Source organism: Lynx canadensis, chromosome F2 (assembly GCF_007474595.2).
Source record: "Lynx canadensis isolate LIC74 chromosome F2, mLynCan4.pri.v2, whole genome shotgun sequence".
Classification (NCBI taxonomy): Eukaryota; Metazoa; Chordata; class Mammalia; order Carnivora; family Felidae; genus Lynx; species Lynx canadensis.
In genome coordinates this window covers 28,141,817-28,159,772 of record NC_044320.2, presented here as the reverse complement: position 1 = coordinate 28,159,772, position 17,956 = coordinate 28,141,817, and the positions used below count along the sequence as shown (strand labels likewise).

Below are 17,956 nucleotides of genomic sequence, written 5' to 3'. Positions count from 1 at the left end.
GGCACCGTCATCTTGATTCTGACACTATTTTGTAAATTTTTATATCTCTGTATCACTTATCAGACAATATGGTAAGGCATGAATTATATCTGTTGCATTCCCAATGTTTAGCATAATGCTAGCTAGAGAAAAGAGTTGGTAAATATTTTGTCAGCAAAGAAGTGGATTAATGCAAGCATGACTGGATGAAATAGTTGAACAAGAGCCATTGAATTAATAATTTCCCCATCATTTCTTAGTTATTATAAAATATGATTCAGAGCAGTCATCCAATGAAAAGTGTTGTGAACCCCAGCATTAGGAATATTGTTTCAATAATTCTGAGGTTGAACCAAGGAAGTTTTATTTTAAAAATGTCTCCCATGTTTGGGAACCATTACTGTAGTCAAACTTTATATTATTAAAACGCCTACAAAATTGCTTTTACTGATTGTAAGTTGATATGATGATGAAACCTTCGTGAAGGAGAATGGTAAAAGGAATAACATGTTTTAAGAACTCTGTTCTTATGTTAGATGATGTCTTCTCTATGTGGATACTCTCAAGATATCTGAATATCCTTAGTATCTGCATAGTTAGGTACTCATTAGTTACTTGTATTATCTGAACCTGAGACTACATTCTCAGATATGCCATACAAAATCATTGTATTCTTCTTAAAACAAATTATTTTTACTCTGAACTCATTCTCCCATTGGATAATGGTAAATTCCAATCATTACTGGGGCCATTCCTTTTCCAGGGTGGTACCATAATCTGGAAGTCTTACATGGCACCTCCAAAATGGGTGAAGGAGCTCTTAGGAATAATCTTAGCTACTAGAAATAATCTTAATGATGTGGCACTCTCAATAATGGTTAAATAACAAATATTTATGGAATTATTTGTGTTGGGTCCTGTTTTTCATATGCATTATGTCAAAAAAATTATTCTGACACTTGTTAAAGTAGTCAGTCTTTATTCAGGACTATTATAATATCCATAGGGACTAATACAGTAGGGTTTCTCAGTAGGGAAAAGATATTGGGCTCAACTACCAAGGTATCTGTAATGCCATAGCCCACAAGTTAAGTGTTCAGTCCCATAAGACACCCCTCCCTGCCCCACTTCAAACACCAATTGCAAGTCCAAGATTGTCAGATGTATTTTTGACCTACTGGCTATGAATCCTATGACTCCCTCTTTGGGTTCAATAACTTGTTAGAATGGCTTGCAGATCTCCAGGAAACCCTTACTTATATTTGCTAGTTTATTATAAAGGATATAAGAAAGGGTGCAGATGAACAGTTAGATGAAGAGATACATAAGGAAAGGACCCAAGCATGGGAATTTCCGTTCCCATGTAGTTGGGGTACACCACTTATGTTCAGACAGTGTCAGAAACCAGAAGCAGAGACCAATACATATATTTCTTATTATTTCACAGGTGATCAAGTTGAAAGAAGATATTTGCAACATCCAAAATTGACAAGAGATTATAGTTCCTTAAAAACATAAGGAAATAATAACACCTGGTAGAAAATTGGCTAAGGAGGTAAACAGGCAATGTCTAGAGGGAACACCCAAAGGCTAATAAGTACATGAAGAGATATTCAATTGACTAGTAATAAAAATAGTAAAATTGCCTTCTACCAAATAGAAGGGCTATAATCAGAAAGGTATGCTATTACCTAACATCAGTCAGGTGTTGATAACACTGTGAGGAGTTAGAACTCATATTAAGGCAACTGGGAATATAAATGTTTAAGAACATCTGAATATAATCTGACGATATTTACCAAAATTAAGTCATATGTCTAACAATCCTACTTCTGAGTAGCGCAGAGTTGCAGGCATCTTCCACAATTACACGAATGTTGAACATAGTTATGCACCTTCTAGATTCTCTTCATTGAAGGACTAGTTGCACCATGTGCTCAGATTGTTGTCTGTAAACAACCTTCAGTCTCAGCTCCTTCAGGGCATACCAAGGTCTCAGCTGCAAAAAAACCTTTATAGCCCAGGCCCATTTATGGTGGTGTTCCAGGATTATATACTGAAGGAAGGGGGTGTATGAGCTGGTATGGTACATTAGGTATTTGAGAAAACATGAGAAACTGACAGCTCTAAGGAAGACAAAATTAAATAGCCATTGTTAAAGCTCTATCAATGTTTTACAAAACAAAAGCAAAAAATTTACCTGTTTGTAGAATTTTTACTTCTAGTTCTTGCAACTGTGGGCTCTGGTAGTTTAAAGACTTTAGATATCCTCTGTCAAGGAAACAGACATCGAATTTTAACTGGTAATGTTACCTCAGGACTTCAGGCTCCTTGTTCCAAGGGATCAGAAGGCAAGAAAAGGAGTCACTATCCAGGCTAGATCTTGATTAGGAAGTGATGGGGCTCCTGTTACACAATAAGGAAAGTGTGTTTGTCAGCCAGATCATCCAATTAAGTGTCTCTTTTGATGGTAAGTGGACAAGTTCATTAAACCTGGATTGAAAAAAAGTATGGTGATGTAGTGATCATGGGCTCAGAACCCTCAGAGATGAGAGTCTGAGGCATGCCACTTATACCTAAGCCACAAGGATGGCAGAGGTGTTGCTACAGATGTGGGATGGATAGTAGATGAAGGTGATGATGAGACCAGCAGCAACTGTGGGCACTGGTTTTCTTTTTGTATGATTTCCCCTGAAGAAGAAAAACTCATCAGAATCCTAGGGGAGCTGCTTCCAGAACTGTGTTTGAGGAAGTGGATCCCAACAACTAAAGGAGTGAACTGTGGTGGACATGTCCTGTGCCACTCTGTCTCTCTAAAGGAAGTACACAATGATGGCGATGCTGGGAGTTTTCACTGCAGAAAGCCTTCTGCTGTCAGCTCAGGGATGGTGCAAGGTTACACCCCTTCCCGGGATGGCTTGCGTTCATCAAACTATAAATGTAGAAGTATAAAATCCTACTTATCCTGGCCCAGGGAAAGATATTTTGCTTTCATATAAGAGAGACTTGAACATTTTTAAATGCTTTTGAAGAGAAGCCAATAGGCAGGAGAAATTTCTTGGAAAATGTCAGGGAAGGTAGGAGGGCTATGAGATTCAAATCACAGGGGATACTATAACAAGGGGTCACGACTTATTAGTATTAGTTAAGAGGCAGCATTGAGAATAATGATATTTTCTTAAAAAGCATCACCATTACCTTCACTGAATTTTACAAATCACACTTATAATATATTGTAACGATTACATTGGATTCATGTAATATTGTCTTTATTTGATTTTTCTGCACATTATAGCAATTTGGTATTGTCATCAAATTATCAGTACGATAGCGTTACCCCCAAATTCAGGTTTCTGCAATATAATACAATATTTTAACTATGCTTATCTTTTTCTTTTAACAATTTTTCCTATGAATTTTGACTGAATTAGGCCATGGTTGTTGGCAAAAGCCTTATATTGGCTCTGGGCTTCATACCAAATAGTGTGTCTTTACATAGAAATAAAACAAGACTTCTTATATCTAGATCACTGGGGAATGGGGCTGATTTGGATCTATGGGAATCCTGAAAGCCTGGCTCTCTTTCAGCCATGTGGCCACTTGTTCTCCTCCCTTCTGGCTAGCCCCATTTCTGCTTTGGGAACTCGTCCCACCACTGCTTCATGCCAGTTTTTTCTGTGGATCCAGCTGGTCCTAACTCTACTGCTGGCTCTGGCTGTTCTATGTTTCCATGACAGACTAAGTCTTCTATTTCCAACATGGCTGGCCCCATCTTTATTTCTGGTCTCAAGCCAGACTCAAATTTATGCAGATAAACTGGAAATTTGGGTGTGGATAAACAGAGTTGGGGTGGATATTTGGGATTGCCTTATAACCCATTAAATTTTGCAATGTATTCATCATAAGATGGGTAATATTCTATCTTTGAAGGGAAATTTTCTCCTGTCATTCTTCCCCCTTTGCCAATGCTTCCATCTCCCACTGGCTGAAAATCTAGAGGGGTATGGCCCTGGACACTCTTTTGAGTTACACTGGTACCATATAACATCCCTACCCCTCTAACATATTTTGTTGAAATTTAAATTATCACAGAGTGTCAGACACTAGCCATTTCTAGAAAGTTGCTACAGTACACTTTGGTTTCTCTGAATCCTAAGGCACTCTCAAGCCAAGCACTATGTCGATAAGCAGTACAGAAGGAATTTCTTTACCATCTGTACTTGGGGAGTTTTAGTCTCAAACATCCAGAAGATAATTAGGCAACTTGTTTGAAATAAAAAAGCAAAGTTGTAACTGCAAAAACTCCCTCTTTTTATCAAATGCCCCTCTTTTTATCCTGCCAGTGTTAAAACTATTTGATAAAAATAAATCAAATTTAGAGATAAGTGGAGCAGTATTTTAACAGAATGTAATGACCATGCTAATACAGTTGTAGTTTTAGTCTATTTGTATACTTGTAGATATATACTGCTCATCTTTATTACATAAATCTAATTTAAGAAATATTGCAAATGCAGATTAAATCAAGTGATTGTATTTACAGATACTATAATGATTTGTAAAAGCAGTTGTTTGGGAACCTATAGAAACTGAAAGAGGTTACATGTAACTGCATGCACCAATTTGTGAAATGAGTATTTTTCGCCTTCCTTAATTCCAGGTTTACAAAAAAAAAACAGGCCAGAATTTTCACCATCTGTTTCAAAACTGCACAGATGGTTGCAAATTTAAGTCTGTTGTAAAAGCGTATTGCTTAGTGCGCTGTCCACAGTGTTCTCTGATAAGTGTCAAATAAATCAATAGACAGTTAATAGTAGCAGTAACTTTTCATTTGCCTAACAGTAGTATTAGAACCTCACTAACCCATGCAGAATCTCAGTCTTTTCCTAGCTAACTCCCCGATCCTTCCTTCTCACCTGGTTTTTTCTCCCTAGGTTAAAAAAATCCTGCCAAATTTCCATGTGTCTTTTATTACCCAAATTAAATATGTAATCTTAAAATGGTGACAGCAACATGATTGAATGGCATGGCATGAAACTTAAATACATACAAATACCTACCATTGTTCACTGTGAGAAGCAATGCTTTATTATCACTGATATAAAATTGAAAACAGTGAATTAATCTATGCCAATTTGGTCATACTCAGCTATTTTTTGTTAGTATATTGGATTTGCTTTATTCAGTAGTGGTAGTTGGAAAAAAAAAATTAGCTACCCTACAACTATGTTGTAGTGAAGAGTCAGGGACACAGGGTGCCTGGGTGGCTTAGTCGGTTAAGTGTCTGACTTCAGCTCAGATCATGATCTCGTAGTTCATGGGTTTGGGTCCTGAGTCAGGCTCTGTGCTAACAGCTCAGAGCCTGGAGCCAGGTTTGAATTCTGTGTCTCCCTCCCCCACTTGCGCTCTCTCTCTCTCTCAAAAATAAACATTAATTTAAAAAAAAAAAAAGGGGGCAGGGACAAAATTCTGCCACATATAAATACATGGCACATATATACTGTAAAGTAGAAAAAAATCTGTCATACAACTTGTTCTCTAAACTTGATGTGGCCTTGGCTCTTTCTCCCTTTCTACTTTTCCCTGGTCCTTGGCAACCTTGGCAAACAATGTCTATAATTTTCACCTGAAGAAAGTTTACCAGTATTCCAGCTTGAGGATTCAGCTGAATAGCAACTTGAGTCAGGAGACCACAAATCCTCCAAAGTAGGCCAAGGACATCAAATCACTTGTGGTTTAAGCTTTGATAGATTTTTCTAAATATAGAAGCTATTGGGCTTTGTAGATCCTTGTATTTTATTTATGTGATAGGAGTGTCTGATATTTTATTCAACTCACATTTCTTGAATACCTTTTACTGTTTATTTACCAATGATAACGTATTTTAAATATGTATTACCCAAGTGTCCCTTAATTTCATCCACAAAACCCATTTCTAACATTCATTGTATTGATAGAAGAATCTGGCAATAATGTTTGGTTCATAAGTTGCCTTTCTTCCTAGTGCTATTTCACAATCCCTGGTATGTAGATTTCTTATTACAGCAACTCACTGCACCAAGGATGTGATGTAAACACTCTAACTATACATTTGTATACTCTGTCTCTGGTGACCTCCATGCATAGCTAGACTAGTTTGTCTTTGGCAAAGTTTTGAATTTGAGTTAGCCTCAAGTAACTCCTTATTAGCATCTTAATTTTCTTGGAATTCTCTCTTCTTTCTTTTGTCCTGGACAAAAGATGCTGAAGAACTGAAATTTTTCAGCTGACGCTAGTAAGATCTTAGCCTCCAAACTCATCTTCCCCTCTTCCTAATCAAAAATCATGCAGTTAATGGCTAAACCAATTAATGGCTAACTGCAGTCTTAGTCTTGAGGTCTTGCAACCTGTCTCATCATTAGCACATCCTCTGGTCCCCCATGCCTTCTGAGAATTTTAACAGTGAACAATTCTTGAAACAAAACTGGACTTTGATTGATCTTCCTCAGTTTGTTCCATGAAATCTTTAATCATCTACTCCTCTCCAGAATAGTCATCTTGAACTATTTTCACCTTATGATATTATTAATAAGTTATTGAGCTAATGGTTTTGGTCGATTTCCTCCTTCCCTATTGGTGAACATTTTCTGAACTTGGAGGCTTCTGGACAAGTTGCCCTGTATTCAGTACAGCTGCTAAAAGAAAAGGATGTGCTGTTTTTGAATTCTTTATACTATTTATATTTAATAAAGATTTATATGGTACTTAACCACATGCACTATTCTAAGATCTTTAAAAGAATTAACTGCTATAATCCTCATAACTATCCTATAATATAGATATATGTATTATCTTGATTTGAAATATGAGTAAACTGAGGCACAGATAAATTAAGCATCTTGTTCAAGGTCACCCAGCTAGTAAGTGGCATAGCTGAAGTTCAAAACAAAATAATCTAATTCCAGAGAATATGCTGTTAACTGCGTATAGCATATATCAATCAATAAGTCAATAATTTCTTACTCATTTGTCTTATTTTCTTCTCCAAATGATCACCAAAAAATCAGGGGTAATTTTTGTCTTCAGCCACCCAACATCTAAACAATTACCAAGACTTCCTGTCCCGCAGGCTTGAATTCCCTTTCCATGGGTGATTACTAAGGAGACTTTACTGTTATCCTAAGGTAAGGGCTTCTAAGGCAATCAAATTGCCTTTCCTAGGAGGGAAGGATATTTAGAAGGTGGAGGGAGGAGTGACTTTCAAGTAATGCCAAAAAAAGAATACAGAATTCCTGGAGTTTGGGGGCATTGGGATAGTGGAGCCCCTTGAGGAGGCAGTATTTAAATGTACTTAAACAAAGGTATTTGTTTTTCATTAGAAATAAGTTTTATTTCTTTTTTTGTTGTTGTTCCCAGACTTATTGACATATAATTGACACATGACACTGTGTAAGGTTAAGGTATACAACAAGGTGATTTGATACATGTACAGATTGTGAAACGATTACCACAAAATGGTTAGTTAACACTTTTATCACTTCACATAATTACAATATTTTGGTGGTGTAAACATTTAGGATCTAACCTATTAACAATTTTCAATTTTGTAATACAATATTATTAACTACAGTTGCTATGCTGTACCCTTTGACATATATCTTCCCATTTTCCCTGCCCCCAACCCCTGGCAATCATACTTTCCCTCTGAGTTTCCGATGAGTCTGGCTTTTTTAGATTCCACATATAAATGATATCACATAATATGTCTTTTCCTGCCGGACTTATTTCACTTGGCATAATGCCTTTGAGGTTCATCATGTTGTTGCAAATGGCAAGATTTCATTCTTTTTGTAGCTAAATAATATTCCATTGTGTATGTATATACAACACATTTTCTTTATCCATTTATCTGTTGATGGACACTTGGGTTGTTTCCATATCTGGCTATTCTAAACAATACTCCAATGAACATAGGGCTGCATATATATTTTCAAATTAGTGTTTTTGTTTTCTTCAGATAGGTACCCAAAAGTGGAATTGATGAATCGTACGGTACTTCCATTTTTTCATTTTTTGAGGAACCTCTGTACTGTTTTCCATAGTGCCTGTACCAATTTCCATGCCCACCAATGGTGCATGAGGGTTCCCCTTTCTCCATATCTTTGCCAGCACTTGTTATTTCCTGTCTTTTTTGATTATAGCTACCCTAACAGATGTGAGGTGATATCTTATTGTAGTTTGATTTGCATTTCCCAGATAATTAGTGACATTGAACATGTTGCCATACACATGTTGGTCATTTGTATGTTTTCTTTGGAAAAATGTCTATTTAGGTGATCTATCCATTTCTTAACTAGATTGTTTGCTTTTCTGCTATTGAATTGTATGAGCTTATTAGTTAGTATGAGCTGGTTACATATCTTGGATATTAAGCCCTTATCAGATACATGATTTGAAAATATTTTTTTTCATTATGTAAGTTGTCATTTCATTTAGTTGATGGTTGCTTTTGCACTACTCTGTAATCTGGGTGCAGTGAAGGAGAAGTGAGCCTGTTTGGCAGCATCCTATGCAGCTGAGAAGCTGGGCACTCACTCACATGCTCTCATTCTCCGCTGTGGGAAAAATCAGGGGCCAAGAAGAGATCTCCCCCACTGGCTTGTCCTACCCTGTGGGAGAGCTGACATTAGTAAAGTCAAATTCTTTTCCTATCCAATGTGTCCAATCTCAATTTTTTTTTTCTCCAACAGTGTGCTGGAGCTTTTCTGCTGGGTTCCTGCACTTTCACAAAAGCTCTGTGGTCTCTGGGTGATTGTCTAAATCAGTGATGTCCAGGGACTGTCCCAGACCATGGCCAAGAGATGCTTGATCTGTTCACAGGCCATATGAGGGTCCACAGCCAGGACCGAGGTATATATGCCTCTTGCCTGGTGCACAGGTGGGCTAGGTTTCTCCTTGGTCTCTTGGTGTATGAGGCTGGTGACAGAACCAAAGGCAAAATGGCTGTAGCCAAGTATTCAGGGATATGGAGCTATGTCCGGACCTATAGACAGGATCACAGGTCAGTATGTCAGCTGCTTGGCTGTGGGCTTGTCTTTTCAAAATGGCTCTCCTGGGTTTTGGACTGCACCAGGATTTCACAGTCTCTTAGATAGATCCCACTGCTCTCACAAAGGCACTTTCGTCTGTAGATAGATGCCAAATTGTTATTGTTGAGGGAAGTGTGTGCAAGGAATGTCTTCTTTGGCCATCTTATTGATGTCGCTCCAGCTTCTGTTCTAAACTCTCTGGACTGTGTAAGCCTTAGTATACTTTCATTACTTAAGACCAAAGAGGAGTTGTTATTAAGGACTGATATGTGGATACTTTCCAAACCTAGGCCACTGGAGACTTGGGATTTAGAACTAGCTTTAATTTGATTTGATAAAATAATATATTTTCCTTAAATTGTATGTGTGTATGTGTATGTGTGAGAATTTTAAAACATAAAAATGTGACCACAGTATGCATACTATTTAATAACCTGACATTTAATTTATCATCTCTTCTGTTATTAGTTTTATATATCATTGCTCATTCAAAAACTCTTGTTAGATGTTAAATATGTTCTAACTTTGTTACTAGAAATGTGGCAATGAACAATTTTAATAGCTAAAATTTTTTTATTTACTCTTTTATTTCTAAGACTATTTGCTAAATCTAATAATTTTGGAAATTCTGTTGCTGGGTCAAAATGATTTTGTAAAGTTTTGTCTTTAGAAAGGTATCGATTTACATTATTTTTAGGAGGGTATGTGAATGTTCATTTTATCAAATATTTGAAATTTTAATAATTCTGTGCCAAATCTGAGTATTACTAATTTTTAACAAATCTTTGATAATTTTACAAAGGAAAATGTTATCAGTGATTTATTTTTTGCACTTATTTGATTATAAGGGAGGTTTTACGTTTGCATTTATTTTTATGAGTCAGTTTTTTTTTCTCTTTGGTGGATTGCCTACTTTGATTCCTGAGCAAGTATTTCTTAGGTCTTCTAAAATTATGATATCACCCTTTTTCCTCAATAGCTGTATTATTTGGCTAAAGAACTGTCAATAAATTGTCTTACTATCTCCTTAACTTTTATATTTCCAGGAGAAACTTTGAGTATAAATACATATTAGTTTTCCTAAGTTAAAATAACTATTCTGGGACACTAAGGAACATTAGAGAGAGAAAAAAAATGACATCGTGATGTAATGGCATAGTCTATTTTTCTTCAGAAGACAAACATTTTATTGTTATAGAAATTTGTGTTTAAGGTCTCCAAATACAAACAGAACCTCACTACCAGTTGTCATATTACAATATTGACATACCAAATAGACTTTGAAGCTGTTGTTTCTATTTTATTTTCTCATATGTGAGTAAAATTAAGTGAATATGAAATAAATTAAAATCACAGCATGGTAAAAGAAAGTGGCTAAGACTAGATACAGAGAGTAATCTTGCTACCCCTAAAGGTTTTCAGCATTTATATAAGCATTTATTAGACAAGCCTGAAAAAAATTCTTCCCCATAGGTGCCCAGAGATTGGTTTAATCACTATTATAAAACTTGTCTGGTAGGTTTGCTAAAGTGTATGCAGGGCTATATGTCATGAAGAATTTATATCAGGGTGTTAAAAGTGATTTGAGAATCCCATTAAAAGAAATAACCTTAATCATCCACAATAACATTGCATTAATTATTGATACATCTAATCAGTAGTCTGAAATTGCTCACATCTAATATTAATCGGAAAGGCAGATGAATTCTCAGCATGATGATCTGCTCTTGGTGCCTTCAGGTACCTTTATAGTGTTATTATTTACATGTTCCTGAGTTAGAGAAAATTTATCTAAGTGAGAATTAGAAAGATTAGATCCTTCAAAGAAATGACCTCACTGTGGTTGGATTCTACTCACAAAATTGGTGTATCCAGTATTATCAATTCGTGGAAAATGTTGTGACTTCAGTGTTTTTTGTTTTCAACTGATTCTCTTATAAAATCAACTTATCTTAATATATTTATTTTTTCATGCTTTCAAAAAGCCAATGGAGTGAAGGCAGGGAGAGAGAAAGAGAGAATTTTTTTTAATATGACATTTATTGTCAAATTGGTTTCCATACAACACCCAGTGCTCATCCCAACAAGTGTCCTCCTCAATGCCCATCACCCACCCTCTCCTCCCTCCCACCCTCCATCAACCCTCAGTTTATTCTCAGTTTTTGAGAGTCTCTTATGGTTTGGCTCTTTCCCTCTCTTTTTTTTTCCTTCTCCTCCCCCATGGTCTTCTGTTAAGTTTCTCAGAATCCACATAAGAGTGAAAACTTTCTCTGTATGACTTATTTCACTTAGCATAACACTCTCCAGTTCCATTCACGTTGCTACAAAAGGCCATATTTCATTCTTTCTCATTGCCACCTAGTACTCCATTGTCTATGTAAACCACAATTTCTTTATCCATTCATCAGTTGATGGACATTTAGGCTCTTTCCATAGTTTGGCTATTGTTGAAAGTGCTGCTATAAACATTGGGGTACAAGTGCCCCTATGCATCAGCACTCCTGTATCCCTTGGGTAAATTCCTGAGAAAGAGAATTATATGCTGAATGGCAATATACCCATAATGCCCATAAAGCAGCTTAAAAGATAAAATATTTCTTTTTTAAAGTATTTTTTTTATTTTTTAATATGTTTAATTATTTATTTTTGAGAATGAGAGAGAGAGCACAAGTAGGGGAGGATCCAGGTTCTGCACTGAGCCTGCTGCTGAGCTCTAACTCACGAACCGTGAGATCATGACCTGAGCTGAAGTTGGATGCTTAACCGACTGAGCCACCCAGGAGCCCCAAAGATAAAATATATCTATCAGAGCACCTTTCCCTAGTCCTCTTGGATCATATTCTCCACCTTCCCAACTAGAATTAATCATCATTTTGAATGTGAATAAGTTTTTACAAGTTTCGTTTGCTCCTTTATACTTTACTATATATGTTTACAAATTAGATTAAAGCAATATACGGTGTTGTTTTCTGTTTTAATTTTAATAGAAATTGTATCATTATGGCTCATATAACTCTGTATAATTCATTTCCAGAGCCATAGAATGCCCAGTGTATACATATACTGGAATTTATCATCTTTTCTCTTGCCAGGAGACATTTAAGTTATATCTAAGTTCTTGAGATTTCAAATACTGCTGCTATGAGCATTGCTGTACATGTCTATAGGAGAAAATATTCAAGTGTTTCTCCAGGGCATAAACCCGGAATGGAATGGCTTGTTTGAAGCATATGAAACTCTTCAGGTTTCACAGGTTCTCAGCAACCTGATTTTCAAATGGGACTGTGCTCATTTGCACTCTCACCATGGGTGGCTAAAGTTTTCAGCTGATTCACATTCTAACTAAATTTTTTTTTGTTCTTTCATCATATGCGATATTGATTTTCATTGTGGTTTTCCTTTACATTTCCAAGGTACTTGTGAGATTGAGCATTTCTTTTATTATTATTTTTTTAATATGAAATTTATTGTCAAATTGGTTTCCATACAATACTCAGTGCTCATCCCAACAGGTGCCCTCCTGAATACCCATCACCCACCCTCCCCTCCCTCCCACTCCCCATCAACCCTCAGCTTGTTCTCATTTAAGAGTCTCTTATGTTTTGGCTCCCTCCCGAGATTGAGCATTTCTCACTTGTATTGACAATCCCATTTTTTCTTTTGAATTGTATATATACATATGTCACAGCCTATTGATATTTAATTGTCTTAGTAACATATTTTGCAATTAGCTGCCCACATCTGTGATTTTTTTTCCTTACTGTTTTTGTTGTCTTTTGGAGCACACACATTTTTATTTAAATACAGCTAAAACTGTTGATAGTTTCATTTATAGTTTATACTTTTTTGTTTGTATTCTTTCAGAAATCATCCATTTTTGAAATTAAAAAGGTATTGTATATTTTTTTCTAAATGTTCAAAGTGCTTATTTCTTCTGGTAATATACTTTTGTATATGAGGTGAAATACAAATCCACTTATACTTTTTAGTATATCATTCAGGCATTGTTTTGAAAAATAAGTCCAACTTTTCCCATCGACGTTTGATTATATCTCTTATCACAAATGACACTTCCCAACACACAGATATCTTTTATTGTGGCTCCTATTCTTTTCCATTTGTGTGGTGACTTATCAATCAATGCTATACTGTCTTTACTATTATTATTTCTTCATAACACTTCGTCTCTTCTAAGGCAACTTTATCCACCCACACACAAACCAGTTCTTTTTCTTAAGGAACATTTTGATCATTCTTGGTCTTTTACTATTTTATGTAAATTTTAGAATATGTTGCCTCCCCACACACAAAATCATAAGAATTGTTATTGGAATTATTTTCTTTTATATACACAAACGTGAAATCAAGGTTTGTTTATTTTCAAGGCACATTTTCTAACTTTATTACTGATTTTTATATATTGATTTATCTTTAACATATATGTTGATTTTTATTATTAATATATCTAAAATCCTTACCAACCTTATTAATTCTAAAATGTGTAGCTTCTCCTGATTTCTAAGTAAATAATTATATGTGAGTACATGACAATATGTGGTATTCCAAATTTTAAACTGCTACTTGTTTTTCTTGTCTTGCTGCACGAACTACATCCTTAGTATGATATTTAATACACATGGTGATATTTGGATCTTGCTTTATTCAAACTCTTAAAGCTAATATTTCTAACATTTTAATATCCATTATGTTGTTGCCATAGGTTTTTTGATTAATACACTTTATTAGCCCAATATTTTCTTTGTTCCTTGATTGCTGAAAAGTTGTTTATATATTTTTTAATTTTAATATTGAATTTAGAACTTCAGTCAAGTACTTTTCTCTGAACCTGGTGAGATAACACTTTTCTTTTCTTTTCATGGCCATATCTAGCTTTAAGCAATGATAGGATGTATAATCTCTAGCTGATTGGCCATGATCCCAGCTAAAACTTTATGGATTATATTACTACAATTATCAGTGTTTACCACATAATTTTATACTGCCTCACACATTGATGAGAAAGCATTTGCTCTATTTCAAATCCCTGAACAATTTATGTATGAGGTATTATTTCTTTCTCCACATATGCCTGGTGTTTTATTTTCGTTGACTGTTTCTTCCTCTTCTTTTCCTTCCTTCCTTCCTTTATTTCTTCCTTCCTCCTTCCTTCCTTTATTTCTTTCTTCTTCCTTCTTCCTTTATTCCCCTCTCTCTTGAGGGATTGATTCAATCTTGTTAAACTTTATAGTTAATTAACTTTATAGTTAATTAATGCTTTTTTTTAAATTTCTTATTGAGTTAATTTTGCTAACCTATATTTTTTAGTTTAGTGATTATTTTCTCTAAATTTTCAAGTTTAGGTATTCAAAATATATTCTTTTATATATCTTTTTAAAAAATCACTTTTGTATTCCCCTTTTTAATTCTTAAAACTTTAAAAAATATTATTATTTTTTAAGTAAGCTCTATGCCCAATGTAGGGTTTGACCTCACAACCCTGAGATCAAGAGCTGCATGCTCCAATGACTGAGTCAGCCAGGCACCCCTTCCCCTTTTTAATTCTTCATATTGTGTATTTGGAACTTATTTTGTTTTCCCTGATCAGTCTTGTGAGTGGTTTGTCTGTTTCATTAGTTTTTGCTTTTAAAAGACCAATATTTGTATTTAAGGATCTTCTGTATTGCATTTTTTTCTGTTTTATTAATTTCTTATTTTATATTTATAAAGCTTAGATTTATACAGCTTTTTGTTTTTATATTTATATAGCTTATTTTCCATTAGCATTTTAAGGGTATAATTACAGTACTTTCCATTACATTTAGTGTTAAGTATTTTCTGATTTCTATTATATAATCACACTTATTCAGAATATGCTTTTAAATTTTTAATTTATTTTATTCTTCTTTGTTTATCTTTTGGATACTGATTTATAATTAATGGTAAATTGTTCCTTTGTAATGTGATTGTTTTCCTTTTGAGCCAAACAAATAGTATTATTGTCTTTTCTGTAAATGCTTGAAAACTGTATTTTATAATTGCTGACTGCAGGGTTAAATGTGCTCATTATTAATTTGTGATCAGATTGTTAAAATCTTCTTTATTCTTCAAAACTTTCCCCATTGATCTATTTCCCCACTATGAGAGTCGTGTTAAACTGTATTTTATTATAATTATGGATTTGCCCATTATTTTTACAATTATGTATATTTTTTCCTAATACATTTTTGGGTTATGATATTAGCTTCGTTTTTTTTGTTAGTTCACATTCAAACTTTCTGTGGTCTTATGTATTATATATGCTGTTATTATGTTGCAAATAGGTTATATTTTATCCAGATAACCCCTTTTTATCTTTAACTTTTGAGTTTAATAAATTTATACCCTTGGTGTCTTGGGGCCTTTGCCTCCAGCTTGCCTTACCTGGCACCCAGCGCCTCACCCCCTGTCTGCCTCTCAGAGCCTGCTATAGCTGGTGGATAAGGAATGTTGGAATGCCCAAGAAACTTAATAGCTGCAGCAACCAGCAAAAGTATGGCATCTAACAAATTATGGGCATAGGAAACTTTGAGAATTTTATCCCCATCGGAGGCTGCTGACTTGGGATGCTCACAAAACCAGAAGCAAGTCGAATCCCTGCAAGGTTGCCTGAGCCATAGATTCTAAGGTAAGCAATGGGTCAGGCCTCCAGGGTGAGTGCATCAAAAAATTTGCTGGTCTTTGGCTTCCTTCAAAACTGCTCCAACTATAATTTCCACAAAGAGTTGGAGGCATTGGGCCGTGAACTGCCCGTGCCAGCTTACCTACAGGAGGACCATGATGATGAGCTATAGACAAATGGCAACTGGTGCAGCCACTTCGTCAATAGTGAGGAGGCATATTCTGAGAGTCAAGAATAAATCATCTGGGATATTGCCAGGCAACTCATACAAATAGGGGACAGAATGGATCTCAGCATTCACCCAAGACTAGTGAATAACCTGATAATACAATTTAAGAATATGAACCTGTGGGAGGAAGAGAGAAGGAAGTGCCTCGCTGGTGCACTGGAGCAGGTCACACAGACTTATCCTAAAGACATGGAGAAAGAGAAGAGCAAGCTGATTTTGACCCATGCTGTTGGCCAAAAAAGGTGGCCGATCACACACCATCCTTGCTCCGTGATGTCTCGTGCACAACAGTGAATTTTATTAACGAGAGCCTACTCACCTATATGAGGAACTGAGTCAGAAATGGAATGGACTGAGTGGACAACTCTTCAGCAGCATGACTGGTTCAAACTTGATATGGTGACAACAGTACACCTTCTTCCAGTGGGGATGGAGCCATGGCCATTTAAACAAAGTTCTTAAAGAAGACAGGCATGAGATAATAACTATTTGTTTCTTACTATTTAAATTTCTTTTAATGTTTACTTATTCTGAGAGAGAGAGAGAGAGAGAGAGAGAGAGAGAGAGAGTAGGGGAGGAGCAGAGAAAGGGAGAGAGTCCCAAATGGGCCCCACACTGTCAGTGCAGAGCCTGATATGGGGCTTGAACTCACAAGCAGCAAGATTAGGACCTGAGCAGAAGTCAGATGCTTAATGGACTGAGCCACCCAGGCATCCTTATTTCTTACTGTTTTAAAGATGGTGTTTTAAGCAGCTGGTCCATATAGAAATCTCTGCATTAACATGCTTGAATAAAAATGTCCACTTGCACATATTTGAATGAGTTTCATACCATCTTCTAAATCCACTACACATTATGCCTTTATCTTATTCAGTTATACAGGGCTTCACTTGAAAGTTAAATTTAAGAACAGGTTGTAAGGCAGAAGTAAAAAACACAACTTTACTGTTTATTAAAGTGCAATCTTGGGGCATGATCTTATAGCAGGCAATATCGTGTTTGAGGAGAGCAAGGACTGGAGACAGATGCACATACCCCTCACAAATGAAAACTTTCTCTCAAAATAGGGAATGTCTTAATTCTAAGGAAGTAACAATCTTCCCATTTAAAATCCAAATAGTACCAGAGGTTTTGGCCTAAAGTTCTATATTCAAACAATGGGAAAATCAGGCCTCAAAATATGTGTTCGATTTTTTTTCAACTTGATTTCCTTTTATTTGAGTCAAGAAGGACCAGAGGCAGTTAAAGGTGTGAAAGTGATTTAAGGTCCCATGTCAACTATAGTTTCCCAAATCAGGTAACTAAATGCACCTTTTCTCTTTCCAGGAAGTCAGAGCTTTGATAAAAAATTTAAGCTGATGGAGTACCAGAAGCTACTGCATACGTCCTGTGGGGGAATGTCTGTTAATAATCTTATATTTTTATTTTCCTCCCATATGCCTCAGCTCATCCTTTCCCAAGAAGTTATATCTGAAGAAAACAGGTTTCTAGGCATAAAAGATGAAAGAACAGTTAGACTCTTAAAAATTCAACAGTTGAAGTGGTTCCCTTTCTTAGGGACACAGTCAGAATGGAAGGAATAACAAAAGCAAGTCACTTAGTGCCAAAATAAACCAGGGAGAGCTTACATTTAGAAACAGTGCAACACCAGTCTGTTCTCACAATAAGCATTTCCTAGGCTTCTGTTTAAAAGTATGATGGTGGATGCTGGGTCCATATCACACAGGCTGCCGTTACTCTTAACCAGGAACACTCTTGTTACTTTGAAGATTACACTCTGGGGAAGCATATGAACGAAAGTAAATAAGTACTAATAAATACTTTCTTGTTACCAAAACACTTTTCTGTTCCTTGAGAGTTTAATCAGAAAAGAAAAAATGACTACATTGTTCTGCGTTAAATACATAACACGTTAAGACTGGGTCTTGATATGATATCCGCAGTATGTTGCAAATACTAAAAGCAGTACTGAAAGCCGTGCAGTACAAAGGCCACAATTTGGAAATAAATCTTCTAGTAACA

General features: G+C 35.7%; 1 pseudogene; it reads left to right on the top strand.

Moving 5' to 3' along the window:
* Window positions 1-8,957: 8,957 nt before the first annotated feature.
* On the top strand, window positions 8,958-16,290 carry LOC115506023 (annotated as a pseudogene).
* Window positions 16,291-17,956: the final 1,666 nt, after the last annotated feature.